Below are 26,174 nucleotides of genomic sequence, written 5' to 3' on the forward strand. Positions count from 1 at the left end.
CCAAACCGTCAGCCTGGCTTCACCAACGAGCCTATCCCACGGTCCCACTTGAATGTGGAGCCTGGCCAGCACACCCCTGACCTCAGAGCCTGGGCAATGGCCTGGCCCAACTAGAGATCAGAACAGCAAGCCTCATCTGCTTGTATACATTACCAGGTAACCCATCCAAACCCCTAAACTAAGCTGACTGATGAGATCTTTCCTTGCTTAAAGGAAACTTTAAAAGGTGGAAGAAGAGGCTGCTTCCTGAGATGCACAGACACCAATGCAGAGACAGAAGGATCACAAAGAATAAGGTAAACAGAAAAACATGACAATACCAAAAAAATAATAAAATCCAAAAACTAATTCTAAATAAATGAAGATCCAGGTACTGTCTGCAAACAGTTCAGAATGATCCTCTTAAAAATTTCGGTGAGCATACAGACAGTGAAACAAATTTATCAAACATTGCATGAACAAAATGAGACGTTCAACAAAGATTAAAACACACACACACACACACACACACACACACATCAAAAAAAAAGAAAAGAAAAGAAAACAATTAGACAAACAAAACAGGAAACCCCAGAGCTGACACATACAATGCCTGCACCAAAAAATTCAATAGAGAGATTCAACAGCAGACTTAACAAAGCAGAAAAGAAATCAGAGAACTCAAAGATAAGTCATTTGAACTTAGCCAGTTAAAGCAAAAAAAAAAAAAAAACAAACAAACAAACAAAAAGAATGAAAGAGTGAAGAAAGCCTTTGGCACATATGAGACATCAAAAGAAACAATATATATGTTTGAATCCCAGAAGAAGAGGGATAGAATGTCTATTTAAAAAATCATGGCAGAAAATTTTTCCAATGTGGGAAGAAAAATTAACATCCAGATTCATGAAGCCATAAATCCCCAACAGGCTGAAATTAAAATGAGTTACACCAAGACATAAATAAATTGTCAAAAGTGGAATACAAAGAGAGAACTTTGTAATCACAACACAAAACATACATAAAAACATTAACATGTATAAAAATCCCAAGTAAAGATACAGTCAAGGTCAGATTCTCTAGTATGTATTGACGGTGCATACATTTAAATAGAGCAGGGCCCTATTATGGTCCCCACTACCCATGTCTTCTGCTTGCCTTTTGCCTGTGGAAAAATTTAAGCCAAACAACAAGCTTAATCAAAGAAGTGAGAAAATGCAGAAGCAAAGGAAAGCAGTCAAACAGGACAAAATAATAGTTTAGTCATCAAGCAAGGACCTTTAGTTCCTTCTCAAGGGCTATAGATACCATTGAGGCATATCCTGTGAGCCGTCTTATAGATATGGAAACTTCCACCAGGTTGAAGAAGTTAACTGCATGGTGACCACACTATAGCCGTAACATAAACTTCCACCATTCTGAGAATGGGCCTCAAAGAAATGGGAATGAACTGACCCTGGAATTCAAAATTAACAGTACCCAAAACAATCATGATGATGCTGATCAGACCACCACATGACCAATTTCAAGGTGACTGTCACAGCTGACGGTGCTATTTCTGCATGTAGCCTCCTCCTTCTATCTATAAAAGTCAGGCTTTGGACCAGGAGTCTGCCTTATCTCCCCAGCTGTCAGCATCCAAAATAAAGCAAACTTGCCTTCTAACAACCTTGCTTTTTTATTGCCTTCCAAGGAGCAATTAGCCAGACCCCTACTTTCAGTGAAAAACAATCTCTTTCAACTCTAGTTTCAAATGTAGAGTAAAAGGTATTTAAAATACCTATAACTATAATACTTTATTATTGGATATAAAATATTAATAATGTATGTCAGTTATAAGAGCAAAAATCTAAAACATGAGTGGGGGAGAGGGGTAAAAATAGAGTTTTTAAAATATTATTAATAAAGTTACCAGCTTAAAATAAGATATTATCACTATAAAGTATTTTATGCAACCCTATAGTAACCACAAAGGAAAAATCTGTAGTAGATACACCAAAGGTTAAGATAAAAGAATCAAAGCATACCACCATAAAAAGTTACCAAATCACAAAGGAAGTTAAGCAGGAGAGGAGGAAATGAACTACCAAACAGTCAGAACACAATCAACAAAATGGCAATAAGATGGTACATGAGTAATTATTAATACTTCAAAAATAAGTCCAGCCTTAATTGCTCCACAGCATGTGGAATCTTCCTGGGCAAGAGACTGAATCCATGCCGCCTGGACTGGCTGGCAAATTCTTATCCACTAAGCCACCAGGGAAGGGCCTAGAAATAGATTTGCAGCTTCCCTGGTGGCTCTGTGGTAAAGAATCCACCTCAAGGCAGGAGATCTGGGTTCAATTCCTGGGATGGAAAGATCCACTGCAGAAGAGAATGGCAACCCACTCCAGTAGTCTTGCCTGGAGAATTCCATGGGCAGATGAACAGGGCAGGTTACAATCCATGGGGTCGCAAAGAGTCGGACATGACTGAGCAACTAACACTTTCACTTTCACCAAACATAAGCAGATTAAATTTTCTGAATCAAAAACCACAGAATAATTGAATGGAGATTTTAAAAATTCAACAATATGCTGCCTACAAGATTCATTTTAGCTTTAAGAACACACATTCATTGAAAATGAAAGGAAGAAAAAGATTCCAACCAAGAAAATGGAAACCAGAAGAGGGCAGAAGTGACTATATGTATATCAGACAAAGTGGCCGTAAGTTAAAAACAGTCACAGGAGACAACAATCGTCATTATAGAATAACAAATGGATCAATTCATCAAGAAAATGAAACAATTATAAGTATGCACCCAACACCAGAGCACCTAGATATATAAAGCAAATACCTACATATATAAAGCAAATACCTACAGAACTAAAAGGAAAATAAATAGCATATAGTAAGAGTAAGGAACTTGGGCTTCCCTTGTGGCTCAGCTGGTAAAGAATCTGCCTGCAATCTGGGAGACCTGGGCTTGATTCCCTGGGTTGGGAAGATACCCTGGAGAAGGGGCAAGCTACCTATTCCAGTATTCTGGCCTGGAGAATCCCATGGACTGTATAGTCCATGGGGTCACAAAGAGTCGGACACAACTGAGCAACTTTCACTTTTTAATACTCTACTATCAAATGAACAGGCATTCAGATAGATAGTCAAAATGTAAATGGTGGATTTAAACAGTATCATAGGCAAAATGGACCAAACTGACATATATAAACATATCACTTAGCTGCAGTAGCATATACATTATTCTCAATTTTCAACAGAATATTATTTCAGAAGAGATCATGTTAAGCCATAAAACAAGTCCAAACAAATTCAGGAAAATTTAAATTATATCAACTATTTTTTTTCCCTACACTATAGTATGAAACTAAAAATCAGTACCATGAGAAAAGGTGGAAAATTCACAGGTATGTTATAATGAAACAACCCCCTCCTGAATGATCAATGGGTTAAAGAAGAAATCAAAAGGAAAATCCAAAAATATTTTGAGACAAATAAAATGGAAACATAGCCTACCAAAATGTTTTTTTAAAAGAAAATGTATGGGATTCAACAAAAGCAGTTCTAAGAGGGAAGTTTATAACTATAAAAGGTCACACTAAAAAAAAAAGAAAGAAAGAAAGAAAGAAAACCTAAAAAAAAATAACCTAACATTACACTCGAAGAACTACAAAAAGAATAGACTAAGCCTAAAGTTAGCAAAAAGGAAGGAAATAATAAAGATGTGAGCAGAAATAAGTACAGAATAAAAACAATAGACAATATCAGGACAAATAAGACTTGGTTATTCAAGAGGACTTAAAAACTTACAAACCTTTAGAGAGGATCATCAAGGAAAAAAGACAGAGGACTCAAATAAATTTTAAAATGAAAAAGAAGATTTATAACTGATACCATAGAAATACAAAAGGATCATAAAGCCCAACTATTAACAATTACATGTCAATAAATTAGAGAACCTAGAAGAAACAGATAAATTCCTAGAAACATACAATCTACCATGACTGAATCATGAAGAAATAGAAAATCTGAATAGACCAAACATTAATAAAGAGACGGAATCAAGAATCAGAAACTTCCCAACACAGAAAACCCTAGGACCAGAATGCATACCCAGAAAATCCTACCAAATATTTAAAGACGAATTCCAATCCTTCTCAAACTCTTTCAAAAAATAGAAGAGTAGGAAACACTTCCAAAATCAATTTAAAAGGCCAGCTTTACCCTGATAAGAAAACAGTACAACGAAAGAAACAATCAACAAAACAAGAAGCCAACACATAGGACTGACTAAAATATTTGCAAATCATATATAAGTTTAAAGATAGTTCATACAACTCAATAGCAAAAAATCAAATAATCCAATTAAAAAGGGTAAAGGACCCAACTAGATATCTTTTCTAAAAATGACATACAAATGGACAACAGATATAGGAAAAGATGCATAACATCTGTAGAGATGTTGCATTAGGGAAATGCAAATCAAATCACAATGAAATATCATTTATTAGCTACTAGAATGGTTACCATCAGAAATACAAGCAATAACAAGTGTTAGCAAGGATGTGGAGAAAACCATTGGGCACTGTGCTCTGTCACTGAAAACGTAAATTGCTACAGCTATTATGGAAAATAGTAGAGAGGTACCTCAAACAATTTAAAATAGTACTACTATAATATTCAGCAATCTCATATCTAGGTATACAGCCAAAGGAATTGAAATCACTATCTTGAAGAGCTTATCTGTATCTCAATTTTCATTGTAGCATTATTCATAACAGCTGATATATAGAAATAGCCAGTGTCAGTTGACAGATGGATAAAGAAAAGGTGGTATATATGTGTGTGCCTGTGAAGTTGCTTCAGTTGTGTCCAGCTCTTTGCAACCCCATGGACTGTAGTCCGACAGACCCCTCTGTCCATGGGATTCTCCAGGCAAGAATATTGGAATGGTTTGTCATGCTCTTCTCCACGGGATCTTCCCAACCCAGGGAATGAACCATGTCTCTTAGGTTTCCTGCATTGGTAGGCATGTTGGGTTCTTTACCACTAGCACTACCTGCTGCTGCTGCTAAGTTGCTTCAGTCGTGTCTGACTCTGTGCGACCCCATAGACGGCAGCCCACCAGGCTCCCCCGTCCCTGGGATTCTCCAGGCAAGAACACTGGAGTGGGTTGCCATTTCCTTCTCCAATGCATGAAAGTGAAAAATGAAAGTGAAGTCGCTCAGTTGTATCCACTCTTCGTGACTCCACAGACTGCAGCCCACCAGGCTGCTCCATTCAAGAGATTATCTACGCAAGAGTGCTGGAGTGGGATGCCATCGCCTTCTGCAAGCACTACCTGGGAAGCCCACATTATATATATATATGTGTGTGTATATATATATATATATATATATATATATGTGTGTATATATATATACACACACACACACACACATATATAATGGATCATGGAAAAAGCAAGAGAGTTCCAGAAAAAAACATCTATTTCTGCTTTATTGACTATGCCAAAGCCTTTGAATGTGTGTATCACAATAAACTGTGGAAAATCCTGAAAGAGATGGGAATACCAGACCACCTAACCTGCCTCTTGAGAAACCTGTATGCAGGTCAGGAAGCAACAGTTAGAACTGGACATGGAACAACAGACTGGTTCCAAATAGGAAAAGGAGTACATCAGGGCTGTATATTGTCACCCTGCTTATTTAACTTATATGCAGAGTACATCATGAGAAATGCTGGACTGGAAGAAACACAAGCTGGAATCAAGATTGCCGGGAGAAATATCAATAACCTCAGATATGCAGATGACACCACCCTTATGGCAGAAAGTGAAGAGGAGCTAAAAAACCTCTTGATGAAAGTGAAAGAGGAGAGCGAAGAAGTTGGCTTAAAGCTCAACATTCAGAAAATGAAGATCATGGCATCCGGTCCCATCACTTCATGGGAAATAGATGGGGAAACAGTAGAAACAGTGTCAGACTTTATTTTTTTGGGCTCCAAAATCACTGTAGATGGTGACTGCAGCCATGAAATTAAAAGACGCTTACTCCTTGGAAGAAAAGTTATGACCAACCTAGATAGTATATTCAAAAGCAGAGACATTACTTTGCTGACTAAGGTCCATCTAGTCAAGGCTATGGTTTTTCCAGTGGTCATGTATGGATGTGAGAGTTGGACTGTGAAGAAAGCTGAGCGCTGAAGAATTGATGCTTTTGAAGTGTGGTGTTGGAGAAGACTCTTGAGAGTCCCTTGGACTGCAAGGAGATCCAACCAGTCCATTCTGAAGGAGATCAACCCTGGGATTTCTTTGGAAGGAATGATGCTAAAGCTGAAGTTCCAGTACTTTGGACACCTCATGTGAAGAGTTGACTCATTGAAAAAGACTCTGATGCTGGGAGGGATTGGGGGCAGGAGGAAAAGGGGACGACTGAGGATGAGATGGCTGGATGGCATCACTGACTCGATGGACGTGAGTTTGAGTGAACTCCGGGAGATGGTGATGGACAGGGAGGCCTGGCGTGCTGCAATTCATGGCGTTGCAAAGAGTCAGACACGACTGAGCGACTGAACTGAACTGAACTGAACTGAGTATTATTCAGCCTTAAAAAGGAAAATTCTGCCATAAGCAACAACATGGATGAAACTTGAGGGCATTACGTTGTGAAATAAGTCATATACAGAAAAAGAAAAACAGTGTATGATGTCATTTATATGTGGAATCAAAAATGTCAAGTTTATAAAAACAGAGTTGAATAATGATTGCTATGGGCTAGGAAGTAGGAAAAGCAGAGAAATATTGGTCAAAGGTACAAATTTTCATTTACAAATAAATAAGTTCTGGGGATTTAATATATAGCATTATAACTATAGTTAATAATAATGTATTATGCACTTGAAATTTGCTAAAATAGTAGATGTTACATGTTCTCACTACAAAGCTAGTATTTATATGAGTTGAAGGATATGTTACCTAACCTTATTGTGGAACTCATTTCACAATATATATGCATAGGAATTTATTACATTATATACCTTTAAACTTAATGATATTTGCTAATTATTTCTCAATAAATATGGGAGGAATAAAACCACCTCCAATACCCACAAAATAAGTCAATGGATTTAAAAAGCAAATAGTTAAATGATTTGAACAGTAATTTTGCAAATAAGATATCTAAACGGCCATAAGCTTATGAGAAGTCATTAATTATTATTAGTCTTCAGAGAAATGCAAATTAAAATCATGAGATGTGACTACAAACCTAATGGAATATCTAAAATTTAAGAATGAAAGAGAGTTCTCCTGACCACTGCCAAGGACAGCCCCTCTAGTCATCTGTTGCAATCCAAGGAGGCCTGTCCATGTGGCAGGCAATACTGAGTTTCCACTGAGTCAGAGATCTCTGTTGTGTTCTTGTGCCCTGGCTTTTGGAACTCAAGTAAAGGCCCTTTCATTTCGGGTGAAATTCCTCTTGGTAGATTGGACCTAGGCTGATGTTTCAAGAGAGATCACGCCCTGAGCCTTTAGAGTGGGAACACTGACTCCAAGACCCTAGACAACCAGAAAACTAACCCTAGGGTGTATCAGATAGTGAGAACTCACACAAAGGGAACCATTTGAATACAAGACCAGCATCAACCAACCACTGGTAGCACCCTGTGCAGGACACCTCACCTACACAGCGAAAGTGAAAGTGAAAGTGAAGTTGTTCAGTCGTGTCTGACTTTTTGCCACCCTGTGGACTGTAGCCCACCAGGCTCCTCTGTCGAGGCAAGAATACTGGAGTGGGTTGCCATTTCCTTCTCCAGGGGATCTTCCCAATCCAGGGATCAAACCCAGGTCTCCCGCATTGCAGGCAGATGCTTTAACCCCTGAGCCACCAGGGAAGCCAAAACACAAACCCAATAATCAGCAGACAGGATTACCACCTCACTCAGCCTTGCCTATCAGAGGAAAAACAAACAAATAAACAAAAACTCAGCACAAATCTCACCCTATATGGAACTTACACAAACCACTGGACCAACCTTAGGAGGGCAGAAACCAAAAGGAAGAAAGAATTCAACCCTGAAGCCTGGGAAAAGGAGACCTCAAACACAATTAGTCAAAAAAAAAAAAAAAAAAAAAGGCAGAGAAATACTACACAAATGAAGGAACAAACTAGAAACACAGAGTCCAAATAAATGAAGAGAAAACAGGCAAACTACCTGAAAAAGCATTCAGAATAATGATAGCAAAGATGATCAAACACCTTGAAAACAAAATGGAGAAAATGCAAGAATCAATTAACAAAGACCTAGAAGAATTAAAGAATACAAACAACACAATTACTGAAATTAAAAATACTCTACAAGGAATCAATAGTAGAATATCTGAAGCAGAAGAATGAATCAGTGAGCTGGAAGATAAAATGGTGGAAATAACTTCTGAAGAGCAGAATAAAGTAAATAAGAATGAAAAGAACTGAGGATAATCTCAGAGACCTCCGGGACAATATCAAATGTACCAATATTCAAATTATAGGGGTCTCAGAAGAAGAAGAGAAAAAGAAAGGGTATGAGAAATTTTTTGAAGAGATTATGGTTGAAAATTTCCCAACATGGAAAAGGAAATAGTCAGTCAAGTCCAAGAGGCACAAAGAGTCCCATACAGGATAAACCTAAGGAGAAACACGCCAAGACACATACTAATCAAACTAACAAAAACTAACCACAAAGAAAGAATATTAAAAGCAGCAAAGGAGAAGAAACAAGTAACATACAAGGGAAACCCTGTATGCTTAACAGCTGATCTTTCAGCAGAAAGATCAGCAGAAAAATCTGCCCTTTCTGCAGGGCAGAAGGGAATGGCAGAATATATTTAAAGTATTGAAAGGGAAAAATCTATAACCAAGATTATGGTATCTAGCAAGGATCTCATTCAGAATTGATGGAGAAATAAAAACTTTTCAGACAAGCAAAAGTTAAGAAAATTCAGTACCACCAAACCAACTTTACAACAAATGTTAAGCAGACTTACATAGTCAAGAAATATAAGAGAAGAAAAAAGATCTACAAAATCAACCAAACAATTAAGAAAATGGTAATAGGAACATATATATCAACAATTACTTTAAATGTAAATGGATAAATGCTGCAACCAAAGTACACAGACTGGCTGAACGGATATAAAAACAAGACCCATATATATGCCGTCTACAAGAAACTTACTTCAGACCTAAAGACACATATAGACTGAAGGTAAGAGGATGGAAAAATATATCCCATGCAAATGGGAAACAAAAGAAAGCTGGAGTAGCAATCCTCATCTCAAGACAAATAGACCTTAAAATAAAGATTACAAGAGATAAGGAAAGACACTACATAATGATCAAGGGATCAACCCAAGAGGAAGACATAACAATTATAAATATCTATGCACCCAACATAGGGACACCTCAATACATAAGACAAATAGGCTGGAAGAAGCACAAGTTGGAATCAAGATTGCCAGGAGAAATATCAATCACCTCAGATATGCAGATGACACCACCCTTATGGCAGAAAGTGAAGAGGAAATAAAAAGCCTCTTGATGAAAGTGAAAGAGGAGAGTAAAAAAGTTGGCTTAAATCTCAACATTAAGGAAACTAAGATCATGGCATCTGGTCCCATCACTTCATGGGAAACAGATGGGGAAACAGTGTCAGACTTGATTTTTTGAGGCTCCAAAATCACTACAGATGGTGTTTGCAGCCATAAAATTAAAAGATGCTTACTCCTTGGAAGGAAAGTTACAACCAAACTAGATAGCATATTCAAAAGCAGAGATATTACTTTGCCAACAAGGGTCTGTCTAGTCAAGGCTATGGTTTTTCCAGTGGTCATGTATGGATGTGAGAGTTGGACTGTGAAGAAAGCTGAGTGCCAAAGAATTGATGTTTTTGAACTGTGGTGTTGGAGAAGACTCTTGAGAGTCCCTTGGACTGCAAGATCCAACCAGTCCATTCTAAAGGAGATCAGTCCTGGGTGTTCTTTGTAAGGAATGATGCTAAGGCTGAAACTCCTGTACTCTGGCCACCTCATGTGAAGAGTTGACTCATTGGAAAAGACTCTGATGCTGGGAGGGGCTGGGGGCAGGAGAAGGGGACAACAGAGGATGAGATGGCTGGATGGCATCACTGACTCAATGGACATGAGTTTGAGTGAACTCTGGGAGTTGGTGATGGACAGGGAGTCCTGGCGTACTGCAATTCATGGGGTCACAAAGAGTCGGACACAACTGAGCAACTGAACTGAACTGAACAGACATAAAAGGAGAAATGGAAAGTAACACAATAATAGTAGGAGACTTTATTTTTTTTTTTTTGCAATTAGTATGTATTTTATAATTAAAACTCTTTAATTACCCCAAACATTCCTTGTTTCATAGTTTTGAAGATCAGATGAGAACACCGGTCAAAGTACATGGCACAGAGCTTTGTAACTGGGAAGCTCAACTAGTCCACTAGTGTTTTAAAATGGAGTATCCCCTTAATCAATTATTAACACAATTTTGTTAATTTACTTGACATTAACACACGTTTTGTTAAGAGTTTTGTTCATGATGATAACGCTCGATGACAGAGAGTAAAGCAGTAAGGTAAACAAAAAAGTAAAAGCCTTCAAGTCAGCCAGACCTAAAACCACATTAGGACTGGAGCCTGCCACCAGAAGGAAGTTATTTTATCATCATGGACAAATTTTCACAGAGTGGGAAAGAATAAATGTTAGAGATATAAAGGCCTCAAATACTGATGCTCACTTCACTCTTCGTGATTCCTAAATAAACGCATTTCCCAGCTGTACTGGGTGCCTGGGGTCTGGCTGCTCAGCACACAAACCCAGTCCTACTTCAGCCCCTTCCCGGTTCCTCTGCAACGGTGAGAGAGGAGGAGCTGCCACTGCCCCGCCCTCTGGCGGCAGAAGCAGGGCCTGCACCTCAGCGCAGCTGGGACGGGGCCCACAGCAACTTCTCATCCATTCTGTGACCTACACACTCCTCTGATAAATTCATTTCCTCCTTAAGTAGTTCCTGTTGTGTGTAAACAAGAACCCTAAATCAAGGATACTTCCGTAAAACTAATAAATATCAGTGCCATGAAATTATTTCAGTATCTTTTTCTCCATGACTGAATATACAAAGATAACGGGAGCAAAGGATTCTTCCGCTGTAAAGATGGGTGGAATAGATCAAAATCCACTTGTTGAATTTTCTTTAAATAGTCCTCCAGAGCAACTCTGTTAAGCTACTTACAGTCTGGAGAAAAGCAGGAAATGCTTTCACAGGAACACTTCTGTGGAAGGACCTAGCGTGCTTTAGGTGCAAGTGTGCCTGGCTGGCAACGTCATATACCACATCTCTCACATTCCTATCTTGACTCTTCCGTAGAAAATCCTCTTGTGAAACACCATGCAGCATACAAATGTCCATGGGAAGGAACACCCTTCTTCTGCTACCGTGATAGGGTGTGGCTCTCAAGCAAGTGACAATGCCTTGTGCTTTCCCAATGTGACTGGCAGCATGGTCTGCATGAAGATCCTTTATGCCTGTGATTTCAGAAATCTAACAATTAGGCTGCTCTTTTCTCTTCAAATGCGTAACAAGTCAATACAAGCAGCATAGGGAAATCACCTTAACATGTAAAAGGTGTTTATCCTGTGCTTCATATCCAATATTTCTAGTATTAGATAAAGAAGAGAACTCTGTGTATTTTCAGCATAATTTTCTAGTTCCTGGATATTACGATATGCTTTGTCATCCAAATTTTTTTCTCTTTCATCAATGATTTTCATAAGCCATCTTTTAGTCAGATTATGTCTTCTGACAGCCTTCCACAGTTCAATGGCCACAGGCTGATGTGGTGGATTGTCACCATATATATCATCCACAGTTTTCTTCCAAAACTGCGTTCGCATCAGTCCAATTGTCTTCTCAGAGACAGTGTCCTTAATCTGTTGGTGCCAAGGGGGAAGGATGGACTGGGAATCGGGGACTAGCAGCTGCAAGCGTAGAGCCAGTTCCACATTGAAGGCTCTCAGTGCAAAAGCAGAGCTTCTGGATTCGGCAGGGAGTAACAGGGAACATAAATAGCCTTCATAATCTCGTTTCCGCAGCAGCTCCAAGCAATAGCGGTCAGTTCCCGAAGCGCCAAGTCCACTACCCGCGGCCACGCTCCTCCCGGACGCCACGGGCTCCGAAAGCGCCCCACAGGAGGCGACAAAAGCCGGGGACGCCGAGCCGCAGCGGTCCCCCAGTAGGAGACTTTAATACCCCACTGACACCAATGGACAGATCATCAAAACAGAAAATTAATAAGGAAACACACATCTTAAATGATATATTAGATGATATGGATCTCATTGAATCATCAGGACATTTCATCCAAATGCAAAAGAATACACCTTCTTCTCAAGTGCGCATGGAACATTTTCCAGGATAGACTACATCTTGGGTCACAAATCAAACCTCAGTACATTTAAGAAAATTGAAATTGTATCAAGCATCTTCTCCAACCACAATGCTATGAGACTAGATATCAATTACAAGAAAAAAAAACTGTAAAAAACACAAATGCATGGAGATTAAGCAACACATTTCCTAAGTAACCAACAGGTTACTGAAGAAATTAAAGGGAAATCAAAAAAATTCTAGAAAAAAATGGCAATGAAAACACGACAACTCAAAACATGACATGGAATGAAAGTAGTTCTAAGAGGGAAATTTATATCAATACAATCTTACCTCAAAAAAAAAAAAAAACCAAGAAAAACATCAAAAAGACAACCTACCTTTATACCTAAAACAACTGGAAAAAGAAGAACAAACCACCCCCCCAAAAAAAAAATTTGTAGAAGGAAAGAAATAATAAAGATTCAAGCAGAAATAAAAGAAAAAGAAATGAAAGAAACGATAGTAAAACTAAAAACTGATTCTTTAAGAAGATAAACAAAACTGACAAGCCTTTAGCCAGACTCATCAAGAAAAAGAGAGAGAGGAATCAAATCAACAAAATTAGAAATGAGAAAGGAGAGGTTACAACAGACAATGCAGAAATACAAAGGATTATAGGAGACTATTATGAATAACTATATGGTAATAAAATGGATAACCTGGAAGAAATGGACAGATTCTTAGAAAGTTCAATCTTCCAGAACTGAACCAGGAAGAAATAGAAATTATGAACAACCCAATTACAAGTACTGAAACTGAAGCTGTGAACAAAAATCTCCCAAAAAACAAAAGCCCAGGGCCAGATGGCTTCACACAGCATCAGAGAAGAGCTAATGCCTATTCTTCTAAAACTCTTTCAAAAAATTGCAGAGGAAGGCCAAACTCATTTTATGAGGCCACCATCACCCCGATACCAAACCAGGCAATGACAACACAAAAAAATAAAACTACACCCAATATCACTGATGAACATAGATGCAAAAGTCCTCAACAAAATTTTAGCAAGCAGAATTAAGCAACGCATCAAAAAGCTCATATACCATGATCAAGCTAGGTTTATTCCAGGAATGCAACGATTCTTCCATATATGCAAATTAATCAATGCGATACACTATATTAACAAATTGAAAGATAAAAACCATATGATAATCTCAATAGATGCAGAAAAAGACTTTGACAAAATTCAGCACCCATTTATGACTAAAACTCTTCAAAAAATGGGCATAGACCGAACCTACTTCAACATAGTAAAGGCCATATATGATAAGCCTACAGGAAGGCAATGGCACCCCACTCCAGTACTCTCATCTGCAAAATCCCATGGGCAGAGAAGCCTGGTAGGCTGCAGTCCATGGGGTGCGAAGAGTCGGACATGACTGAGCGACTTCAATTTCACTTTTCTCTTTCATGCACTGGAGAAGGAAATGGCAACCCAGGGACGGGGGAGCCTGGTGGGCTGCTGTCTATGGGGTCACACAGAGTTGGACACGACTGAAGTGATTTAGCAGCAGCAGCACAGGAAACATTATTCTCAATGGTGAAAAACTGAAAGCATTCCCCCTAAGATCAGGAACAAGACAAGGATGTCCACTTTCACCACTATTATTCAACATAGTTCTGGAAGTCCTACCTACAGCAATCAGAGAAGAAAAAGAAATAAAAAGAATCCAGACCAGAAAAGAAGAAGTAAATCTCTCACTGTTTGCAGATGACATGATACTGTACATAGAAAATCTTGAAGATAGTATCAGAAAATTATTAGAGCTAACCAGTGAATTTGGCACAGTTGCAGGATACAAAATCAATATGGAGAAATCACTTGCATTTCTATACATTAACAATAAAAATCAGAAAGAAAAATTAGGGAATCAATCCCATTCACCATTACAACAAAAAGAATTAAATATCTAGGAATAAATTTACCTAAGGAGACAAACAAACTGTACACAGAAAATAAAAAAAAACGATGTACACAGAAAGAAATCAAAGATGACGTAAACAGAATGAGAGTTATTCCATGTTCCTGGGTAGGGAGAATCAATATTGTGAAAATGCCTATACTACCAAATGCAATCTACAGATTCAATGCAACCCTATCAAATTACCAATGGCGTTTTTCAGAGAACTAGAACAAAAAATTTCACAATTCATATGGAAACACAAAAGACTCCAAATAGCCAAAGTAGTATTGAGAAAGAAGAATGGAGCTGGAGGAATCAACCTTCCTGACTTCAGATTATATACAAAGCTACAGTCATCAGTATGATACTGGCACAAAAACAGAAACATAGAAAAATGGAACAAGATAGAAAGCCCAGACATAAACCCATGCACCTATGGGTAACTTATTTTTGACAAAGGAGGCAAGAATATACAATGGGGCAAAGACAGCCTCTTCAATAAATGGTGCTGGGAAAACTGGACAGCTACATGCAAAAGAGTGAAATCAGAACACTTCCTAATACCACATACAAAGATAAATTCAAGATGAATTAAAGACCTAAGACCAGAAACTATAAAACTCTTAGAAGAAAACATAGGCAGAACACTCGATGACATAAATCAAAGCAAGATCTTCTATGACCCACTTCCTAGAGTAATGGAAATAAAAACAAAAGTAAACAAGTGGGACCTGATTAAACTCAAAAGCTTTTGCACAGCGAAGGAAACTATAAGCAAGGTGAAAAGACAGCCCTCAGAATGGGAGAAAATAACAGCAAATGAAACAATTGACAAAGGATTAATTTCCAAAATATAAAAGCAGCTAATACAACTCAATACTAGGAAAACAAACAACCCAATCAAAAAGTGGGAAAAAGACCTAAACAGACATTTCTCCAAAGACAGATGGCTAACAAACACATGAAAAGATCCTCAACATCGTTCATTATTAGAGAAATACAAATCAAAACCACAATGAGATATCTCCTTACACGGGTCAGAATGGCCATCATCAAAAGGTTTACAAACAATAAATGCTGGAGAGGGTGTGGAGAAAAGGGAACACTCTTGCATTGTTGGTGGGAATGTAAATTGAGACAGACACTATGGAGGACGGTACAGAGATTCCTTAAAAAACTAGGAATAAAACCACCATCTGACCCAGCAATCCCACTCCTAGGCATATACCCTGAGGAAACCAAAATTGAAAAAGACACATGTATCCCATTGTTCACTGCAGGACTACTTACAATAGCTAGAACATGGTAACCTAGATGTCCATTGACAGATGAATGGATAAAGAAGTGGTAGTACACATACAGAATGGAATATTACTCAGCCATAAAAAGGAATGCATTTGAGTTAGTTCTGATGAGGTGGATGAACCTAGAACCTATTATACAGAGTGAAGTGAGTCAGAGAGAGAAATATAAATATCGTATTCTAACGCGTACATACTGAAGCTAGAAAAATGGCACTAAAGATTTATTTTTAGGGCAGCAATGGAGAAATAGACATAGAGAATAGAATTATGGACATGGGGAGAGGGGAGGAGAGGGTGAAATGTATGGAGAGAGTACCATGGAAACTTATGTTACTTTATGTAAAACAGATAGCCAATGGGAATTTGCTGGATGGCTCAGGAAACTCAAACAGGGGCTCTGGATCAACCTAGAGGGTTGAGATTGGGTGGGAGATGGGAGGGAGGTTCAAAAAGGAGGGGATATATGTATACCTATGGCTGATTCATGTTGAGGTTTTACAGAAAGCAACAAAATTCTGTAAAGCAATTATCCTTCAAAAAAAAATTTTTTTTAAAGAATGAAAAAAAAAACACCCCAAACTTCAAATGTAGATGAAGATATATTAGAATTAAAACATTCACATATTGCTGAAATTAATCTAAAATAATTCTATAACTTCAAAAATTGTCTGACCATTTCTCTTAATAAATATACTCTTATTCTATGGCCCAGCTATTTCTTTCCTAAATATGTACTCAAGAAAAATGAGTGCACATATCTACAAATGATGCATAGAATACTCAAAGAAGCTATATTCATAACAGTCCTAAATTGAAAATGACCCAAATGTCTGCTAACAAGAGAACTGAAAATAAACTATGCCTATAATAAAATACTATTAAGCAACAAAAAGGACAAACTACTGACCTTCTCACCAACACTTATAAATCTCAAAGACATATTGAGCAAAATAAGCTAATCACACACATATATTGTGTGATTCCATTTATATAATGTAAAAGACATACTATTAAGCTAATAATTTCAGATATGAGAGTAGATATTATATTATTCTTACTACAAGAAGATAAAAGTAAAATGTGTGAAAGAAATACAGAGAGTGACTAAGTTGGGGCTGGGAACTGTGCATATATACTGAAAAGTAAAGATGTGTCTAGTTAAAGCTATGGTTTTTCCAGTAGTCATGTATGGATGTGAGTTGGACCATAAGGAAAGCTGAGTGCTGAAGAATCAATGCTTTTGAATTGTGGTGTTGGAGAAGACTCTTGAGAGTTGGACTGCAAGGAGATCCAACCAGTCAATCCTAAAAGAAATCAGTCCTGAATATTCATTAGAAGGACTGATGCTGAAGCTGAAACTCCAATACTCTGGTCACCTGATGCAAAGAACTGACTCATTGGAAAAGACCCTGATGCTGGGAAAGATTAAAGGCAGGAGGAGAAGGGGATGCCAGACAATGAGATGGTTGGATGGCATCACCAACTTGATGGACATGAGTTTGAGCAAGCTCCTGGAGTTGGTGATGGACAGGGAAGCCTGGCATACTGCAGTTCATGGGGTCACAAAGTGTTGGACATGACTGAGCAACTGAACTGACTGAAGGGTGCTAAAATCAGCCCATATTTTGATGTGTTTGGTTTTTAATCAGATGTATAAAAAGTAAAAAGGTATAAAATTGTAACTTTAAATTTTGTGCATTTTAATTTGTGAAATTCATATTTTATTAGAAGATTACTGAAAATGTCCTAGACAGTAAGCACCTACTAGCACAGGGCACTGCTCTGCATGACATGTAGCCTGGATGTGGAGGGGAATCTGGGGGAGAACAGATTCACGCGTATGTATGGCTAAGTCCCTTTACTGTCCACCTGAAACTCACACAACATTGTTAATTGGCTATACTCTAAATGTAAAATGGAAAGTTAAAAAGAAGGCCTAGAACTGGAAGAGGAAAATGCTCATGTAAAAACCGAAACCATCAAACACTACGTAACAAAATAACGCAGCACGCACAAAAAAGTATCTGGCAAAGGCGAAAATGAGAGGCAAAATGTAGGGAAAATGGCGATGGCCTTAGAATGCAATGAAGCACTTGAAATTTTGTTAAAATGAAGCAAACAGAAGAATGAGGTGTCATTTCAACTTGCTTGAGGTAATATTTATAACTAGAACAAGAGTAACATGCACTTAAAGGCAAAAATGGTCTAATAAAAAAAAAAGACTAACATTTCCTATGCAGACATCTATAAATAATATATGATTATGTGAGACACAGAAACTGACAAAATCATCTACGTATAGGTATAATATCAGATAAGATTATAATGACAATTGGGGCTTCCTCTGGAAAATCCCATGGGTGGAGGAGCCCGGTAGGCTACAGTCCGTGGGGTCTCGAAGAGTCAGACACAACTGAGCGATTTCACTTTCACTTTTCATTTGCATGCATTGGAGAAGGAAATGGCAACCCACTCCAGTTTTCTTGCCTGGAGAATCCCAGAGATGGGGGAGTCTGGTGGGCTTCTGTCTATGGGGTCGGGTCGCACAGTGTCGGACACGACTGAGTCGACTTAGCAGCAGCAGCAGCAGCAGCAGCAGCAGCAGCAGCAGCAGCAGCAGCAGCAGCAGCAGCAGCAGTGGCTCAATGAGTAAAGAATCTGCCTGCAATTCAGGAGACACTGGAGATGCAGTTTGATTCCTGGGTCAGGAAAATCCCCTGGAGGAGGAAACGGCGACTCACTCCAGTATTCTTGCCTGACAAATCACAAGGACAGAGAAGCCCGGCAGGCTACAATCCATGAGGTAGCAAAGAGTAGGACATGACTGAGCAACTAAGCACACAGTGACACAGATAGGTTTTAGGGAGAAATATAAGCAAGCTAAATAGTTTGATATACAGGGTTCATAATATACTGTTTTTCATAAGTTTAGAATCGAGGAATATATATATATTCAATTTTGTTTATAAAAATGAAAGAAAGGAATAATGTTAAATTATTCTAGTGCATGGAAAAACAAAAGGCATAGCCCATGAAGCCAATGGAAACAACTGAAATTTCAAGGATCCTTCTTTTAAAACATAAAACATGACAGTCATCAGTTTATACAAATTAGAAAAAATTTTAAACAGTCCTATGAAAAACCAAAAAATGAATGTATACTTATTTTAGAAGTCTTTTTGAAAAGAAAATAGCATAGAAAAATATGAGCAAAGATAACACACATAAAAAGAAAGTAAAGCAACAGGAAGACAAAAATAGAATAAAAAGACAAAGTTTTGATGAAAAAAAAGATCAACTAAAAATTATTGAAGCAAACATTTATGAAGTTTGTTGTGCTAAATACTATGGTATCAAACATAGAAATGAAACACAATTATAAAGGCAAGGAGAATCTGACAGAAATAAAATTGTAATAGCATACTCTAGTAGACCAAAGTCTATAACTTTTCAAATGGCTAATGACAAATATGGACACAAGGATATTGAAAATTATAATAAGTAGAGCCGAATTTTTCCACATATGTTCTTTCATCCTAAGAAAGGCAATAGCTAATATTTTTCAAGTATAGTGGAACATTAACAAATTTTGATCATACATGAGTCTCCCAAACAAACCACATTTTTTAGAGCAAATAGAAATAAATAAAAATGAGTAAATAAGTAAAAACATCTTTGAAATTTAAAAACTTACATATATTTCATAAAAAGTATTTAAGGCACAAGAACATGTGTATCTTAAAGTCTTATTTGATAACACTGAAAATGAGAGTTGTTGCTGTTCAGTCGCCTAGTTATGTCCAACTCTTTGCAACCCCACAGACTGCAGCGTGCCAGGCCTGCCTGTCCCTCACCATCTCCCAGAGTTTGCCCAAATTCACGTTCATTCAATCAGTAATGCTGTCCAACCTTCGTCCTCTGATGCACTCTTCTCCTTCTGCCCTCAATCTCTTCCAGCATCAAGGACTTTTCCAGTGTGTTGTCTGTTTGCATCAGATGGCCAAAATACTGGAGCTTCAGCTTCAGCATCAGTCCTTCTAGCGAATATTCAGGGTTGATCTCCCTTAAGATTTACTAGTTTAATCTCCTTGCTGTCCAAGGGAATTTCAGGAGTCTTCTCCAGCACCACAGTTCAAAAGTATCAATTCTTTGACATTCTGCCTTCTTAATGATCCGGCTCTCACAACCATATGTGACCACTAGGAAGACTATAGCTTTGACTACATGGACCTTTGTCGGCAGAGTAACGTCTCTACTTTTCAACACAGTGCCTTGGTTTGTCAGTGCTTTCCTGCCAAGAAGCAATCATCTTCTGATTTCATGGCTGCAGTTATCGTCTACAGTGATTTTGGAGCCCAAGAATAGGATAACCTCTCACTACTTCCATTTTTCCCCTTCTATTTAACACGCAGTAATGGGGCTGCAAGGAGGTCCAAGTAGTCCATCCTAAAGGAGATCAGTCCTGGGTGTTCATTGGAAGGACTGATGCTAAAGCTGAAACTCCAATACTTTGGCCACCTAATGTGAAGAGTTGACTCATTGGAAAAGACCCTGATGCTGGGAGGGATTGAGGGCAGGAGTAGAAGGGGACGATAGAGGATGAGATGGCTGGATGGCATCACTGACTCAATGGACATGAGTTTGAGTAGACTCCGGGAATTGGTGATGGACAGGGAGACCTGGCGTGCTGTGATTCACGGGGTCACAGAATCGGACACGACTGAGGGACGGGACTGAACTGAACTGAACTGAACTGAATTGGGCTGGATGCCCTGATCTTAGTGGGTTTTTTGTTTTTTTTTTTTAATATTTAGTCTTAAGCTGGCTCTTTCACTCTCCTCCTTCACCCTCATCAAAAGGCTCTTTAGCTCCTCTGCTTTCTGCCATTACAGTGGTAGCATCCACATATCTGAGGTTGTTGATGTTTCTCCTGCTTATCTTGATTTCAGCTTATAACTCATCCAGCCCAGCATTCCTCATAATGTGCTCAGTGTATAGATTAAATAAGCACGGTAACAGCAGATAGCACTGTCACACTCCTTTCTTGATCTTGAACCAATCAGTTGTTCCATACAGTGTTCTAACTGTTGCTTCTTGACCGGCATACAGGTTTCTCAAGAGAGAAAGATGGTAAGACGGTCTGGTATTCCCATCTCTCTAAGAGCTTTCCACTGTTTGTCATGATCCATATAGTCAAAGTCTTCAGTGTAGTCAATGAAACAGAGTTAAATGTATTTCTGAAATTTCCTTGCTTTCTCTATAATCCAGCGAACGTTGGCAATTTGATCTCCACTTTCTTTTCCTTTCCTAAACCCAGCTTGGACGTCTGGAAGTTCTTGGTTTACATAATGGTGAAGCCTAGCATGCAAGATTTTAAGCATGACCTTACTACTAGCATGAGAGATAAATGTGATTGTCCAATGAGAGCACTTAGTATCAGATTTATGGACAGAGCCAAACTCTCAATATTCCAGCTGGTCTTACACTGCCCAATTCTATTATAAATAAATCCTAAAATATCCTTGGTATTAATACCCTTGAATGTTTTCATTACTACAAAATGCAGTATTAACACACATTAACAAGTGTCTTATTTTATTTGGAAAAATAAGTACTTTACAACTCAAAGAAAATAGATTAAGTACAATAAACAAAAATAAATTAGAAAATAAAAAAGAATTGGAAAAAAATTAAAATCACTAAAATGAACAAACTTCTGGGAAATATAACTAAAAGAAGAGAAAAAACAATAAATGAAATGACAATGAAAAGAGATACAGTAAAAGACACAAAAATTTCTTCCACCAGGGGGATTTTTGAACACACACACACACACACACACACACATGAAAGTGAGAGTCACTTAGTCATGTCTAACTCTATGACCACATGTACTATAGCATGGCAGGCTCCTCTGCCCGTGGAAAGCTCCAGGCAAAAATACTGGAGTGAATAGCCATTCCTTTCTCCTGGGGATCTTTCTAACCCAGGGATAGAACCTGAGTCTCTTGCATTGCAGGCAGATTCTTTACCATCTGAGCGCTCTCTCTCTCTCTCTCTCTCTCTCTCTCTCTCTCTCTATATATATATATATGTGTGTGTGTGTGTGTGTGTGTGTGTGTGTGTGTATTCTCAAAATTAGCTAAGGAGATAATATGCAGGGGAGACAATATGCAGGTTCTCCTTGGCTGGTTGGAGAATGAATGGGAATAAGACAAGGGCTGTAAGAAGCCTGGACACAGCTCATGAGGAATGTGCTATGCTGGCTAGCCCCTAAAGCAGGGTGGAAAGAGGTCTGTTCTAGTAGATGGTGGGTTTCTCTGTACTACCTTGCCACATGTCCCAACCCAAGCAAAGTGAACACTCCAGCTCCATTCACTCCATGCTGTGGCACTGGATTTGGAGTGGCCTTGACCAAGGAAAAGACTTGACCATAAGATGCAAAGGCAACCTGTTCCCAGAGAGGGGCCTGGGTAGGGCTGTGGCAGCCATTGTTGGTGTTTATTCAAGCAGCACCTTTGCAGGAGCCCAGATCTCTAATGGCAGTTGCTTCACCCCAGCTTACCCCCTGATACAAGTCCACATGGGCCCCACCAGCCCTGTTGAGTGGTTCCACAAAAGGACAGGGGTGAAAGACCTAGGGGCAATGATTAGCTGTGCATCCTTTTTCAAGGCATTAGTAATAAAAATGGTAACTGAATTAGGGAAAAGAGATGATATACAAAGTGAATGTGTTAACAGGAAATATAAAACATAAACGACAAAATGAGAAATGAAGAATTCAACACATGAAATAAAAAACAAGAAAAAATTAATAGCAGACTAAGTGATACAGAAGAAGGTATAAGTAATCTGGAAGACAGAATACTGGAAATCATCCAATCAGATTAGTCAAAACAAACAAAAAATAAATAATGGAAATAAATGAGATTGCTGAGATACTTTAATCATATTAAAATTTATACTGTGGGGGTCTCAGAAGGAGAAGAAAGAGAAATGGAGATTAAAAATGTATTTGATGAAATTATAGCTGAAAACTTCCCAAAACTGAAGAAGGAAATAAATATCCAAGTATACAGGGAGCACAGAGGGTCCCCAATAAGATGAACTAAAATCAACCTACATCAAAAAAAAATCATAATTAAAATGGCAAAAGTTAAAGATAAAAAGAGAATTCTAAATGCAGCAAAAGAAAATCACAGTGCATATAAAAGGGTATCTCCTTAAGGTTGTCAGCTGACTTCTCTACAGAAACTTTTGAGGCAGAAAGGTGTGGCATGATATATTTAAAATGCTGAAATGGAACATCCTGCACCTAGGATACTCTACCCAGTAAGATTATCATTTAAAAATAAAGAGAAATAAAGAATATTTCAGGTAAGTAAAAACTAAAATAATTCATTGATCCTAACCTATCCTAAAAGAAATGATAAAAGGGCTTTCTAAGCAGAGAAAAAAAGAACATACAGGAAAGGGAAAATTCCACTAGGAAAGGCAAATATATAGTAATGATTGATGGTCAACCACTTAAATAAGTAAGTATGGAGATTAAAAGATTAAAAAAATTGTAAAAGCAAATATAGCTACGATGAACAGTAAAGTGATAAGCATAAAGATGCAAAATATGATAAAATCACAAAATGCGGGGGAAGGGAGTAAAAATATAAATCTTGTAGGATGTTTGAATATTAACAATTATTGATTTATAACTTGATATAGGTCAATGTATATGAACCCCATGGTAGTCATGAATCAAAATCTATAATAATTAAACAAAATTAAAAAGAAATACAAATATATTCCTAAAGTAAGTTGTCAGTCTGTGGGCAAAAATACCCAACAAGAATCCATGAACAGAAAGAGTTAAAAAGCATCTGGAAAAAAAGATATGAAATAGGTACATGCTCTCAATAATTACTTTAAATATCAATGAATTGGACAAATATTTACTGGGTAGCAAAACAAGACCATTCAATACGCTGCCAATGAGAGACTCATTTTAGACCTAAAGAAACACATAGACTGAAAGTGAGGGCATTAAAAATATTTCATGAAAAATGAAAAGAAAATAAAGCAGAGGTAGCAATACTCGTATCAGATAAAATGAACTTTAAAACAAAGGCTGTTACAAAAGGTAAAGAAGGGCATTATATAATGATAAAGGGATCAATACAAGAAGAGGGTTTACACTCATTAACATATGTGCACCAAATATAGGAGCACTTAAATACATAAAGCAAATACTGAGAGTCATAGGAGCAGAAACTGACAATATTACAATAGTGGTAGGGAAGTTTAATACCTCATTTACATAAATGGACAGATCATTGGGTGGGGGGCGGGGAATCAATAAGGCAACAGTGGTCTTACATGACACAATAGGCAAGGAGAACTTAACAGACATCCACAAGATATTACATTCCAAAACAGCAGAAAACATATTCTTTTCAAGTACACATGGGATGTTCTATAGATCACATGCTAAATCACAAAACAAATCTCAACAAATTAAGAGGACAGAAATTATATCAAGCATTTTTTCCAACAACAATGTTATGAAACTAGGTATCGATTATAGAAAGATAAATAACAAACAATGGGAAAACAACAAACACATGGAGACTGAACAACAACATGCTACTAAAAAACCAATGGGTCAATGAAGATGCAAACATAATACTCAAAAATCTATGGGACGCAGTATAGCAGATCTCAGAGGGAAGTTTATAACCATGCAGTCCTTCCTCAGGGAACAGGAAAAACCTCAAAAAGCTTAACACTACCTATAAGAACTAGAAAAAGAACAATCAAAACCCAAAGTCAGCAGAAGGAAGAAAATAAAAAAGATCAGAGAAGGAATAAAATCATGATAAAAAAAAAAAGATCAGTGAAACCAAGAGGTAGTTTTTTAAAAAAAGATAAACAAAATTGAGAAACCTTTTCCACAAGCTCACCAAGAAGAAAAGAGAGGGAAACAAATAAAGAAAATAAGAAGTGAAAGATGAGGACTGATGAGTGATACCACAGAAATTTTTTTAAAAAAATCATAAGATAAAACATAGCTATATGTCAACAAATTAGACAACCTAGAAGAAACGGCACCTCCATGTATCACAACCTTGTCATGGCAGTGGGGGTTTAACTCAAGGCAGCTATGAGCCATGCCATGCAAGGCCAGCCAAGATGGATGGATCACAGTGGAGAGTTCTGACAAAAAGTGTTCCACTGGAAGAAGGAATGGCAAACAGCTCCAGTATCCTTGCTGCAAGAATCCCACAAAAGGTATGAAAAGGCAAAAGGACGTGACAGCAAAAGACAAGGCCCCAGGGGAAAAGATGTCCAGTATGCTACTGGGGAAGAACAGAGGGCAATTACTACTAGCTCCAGAAGCAATGAAATGGCTGGGCCAAAGTGGAAAAGATGATCAGTGTCTGGTGGTGAAAATCAAGTCTGACGCTGTAAAGAACAGTCTTGCATAGGAACCTGGAATGTTAGGTCCATGAATCATGGTATATCAGACATGGTCAAGGAGGAGATGGCAAGAGTGGACATAGACATCTTAGGAATAAGTGAACTAAAATAGACAGGCATGGACAAATGTAATTCAGATGCACAAATTTAATTAAGATGAACATTGCATCTACTACTGTGGACAAAAATCCCTTAGAAGAAATGGAGTAACTCTCAAAGTCAACAGAAGAGCCTGAAATGCATTAGCTGGATGCAATCTCAAAAATAACAGAATGATCTTCATTTGTTTCCAAGGCAAACCATTCAACATCACAGTAATCCAAGTCTATGCTGGAATTAAGATTGCCAGGGGAAATAGTAATAACCTCAGGTATGCAGATGACACCAACCCTGTGGCAGAAAGACATGAGGAACTGAAGAGCCTCTTGATGAAAGTGAAAGATGAGACTGAAAAACACTAGCTTAAAACTCACCATTCAGAAAACGAAGATCATGGCATCTGGTCCCATCACTTCATGGCAAAAAGATGGGGGGAAAATGGAAACACTGACAAGCTTTATTTTTTTGGGCTCCAAACTCACCATAGATGGTGACTGCAGCCATGAAATTAAAAGATGCTTGCTCCTTGGAAGAAAAGCTATGACCAACCTAGACAGCACATTAGAAAGCAGAGACAGTACTTTGCTGACAAAGGTCCATCTAGTCAAAGCTATGGTTTTTCCAGCAGTCATGTATGGGTGTGAGAGTTGGACTATAAAAAAATTTGAGTGCCGAAGAATTGATGCTTTTGGGTTTTGGAGAAGACTCTTGAGAGTCCTTTGGACTGTAAGATCAAGCCAGTCAATCCTAAAGGAAATCAGTTCTGAATATTCATTGGAAGGACTGATGCTGAAGCTGAAGCTATAATACTCTGGCCACCTGATGCAAAGAATTGACTCATTTGAAAAGACCTTGATGCTGGGAAAGACTGAAGGCAGGAGGAGAAGGGGAAAACAGAGGATGAGATGGTTTAATGTCATCACTGACTCAATGGACATGAG

At 38.0% G+C, this 26,174-nt stretch overlaps 1 protein-coding gene and 1 pseudogene across 2 annotated transcripts in view; both read right to left on the bottom strand.

Moving 5' to 3' along the window:
- The window catches only part of THSD7B (thrombospondin type 1 domain containing 7B), a 1,048,668-nt gene that overhangs the window by 84,665 nt on the left and 937,829 nt on the right, over positions 1-26,174 (bottom strand). The gene's annotated exons all lie outside the window — the stretch shown is intronic.
- LOC114113191 (NADH dehydrogenase (ubiquinone) complex I, assembly factor 6-like) lies at positions 10,970-12,012 on the bottom strand (annotated as a pseudogene).

This window comes from Ovis aries, chromosome 2 (genome assembly GCF_016772045.2).
Source record: "Ovis aries strain OAR_USU_Benz2616 breed Rambouillet chromosome 2, ARS-UI_Ramb_v3.0, whole genome shotgun sequence".
Lineage (NCBI taxonomy): Eukaryota > Metazoa > Chordata > Mammalia > Artiodactyla > Bovidae > Ovis > Ovis aries.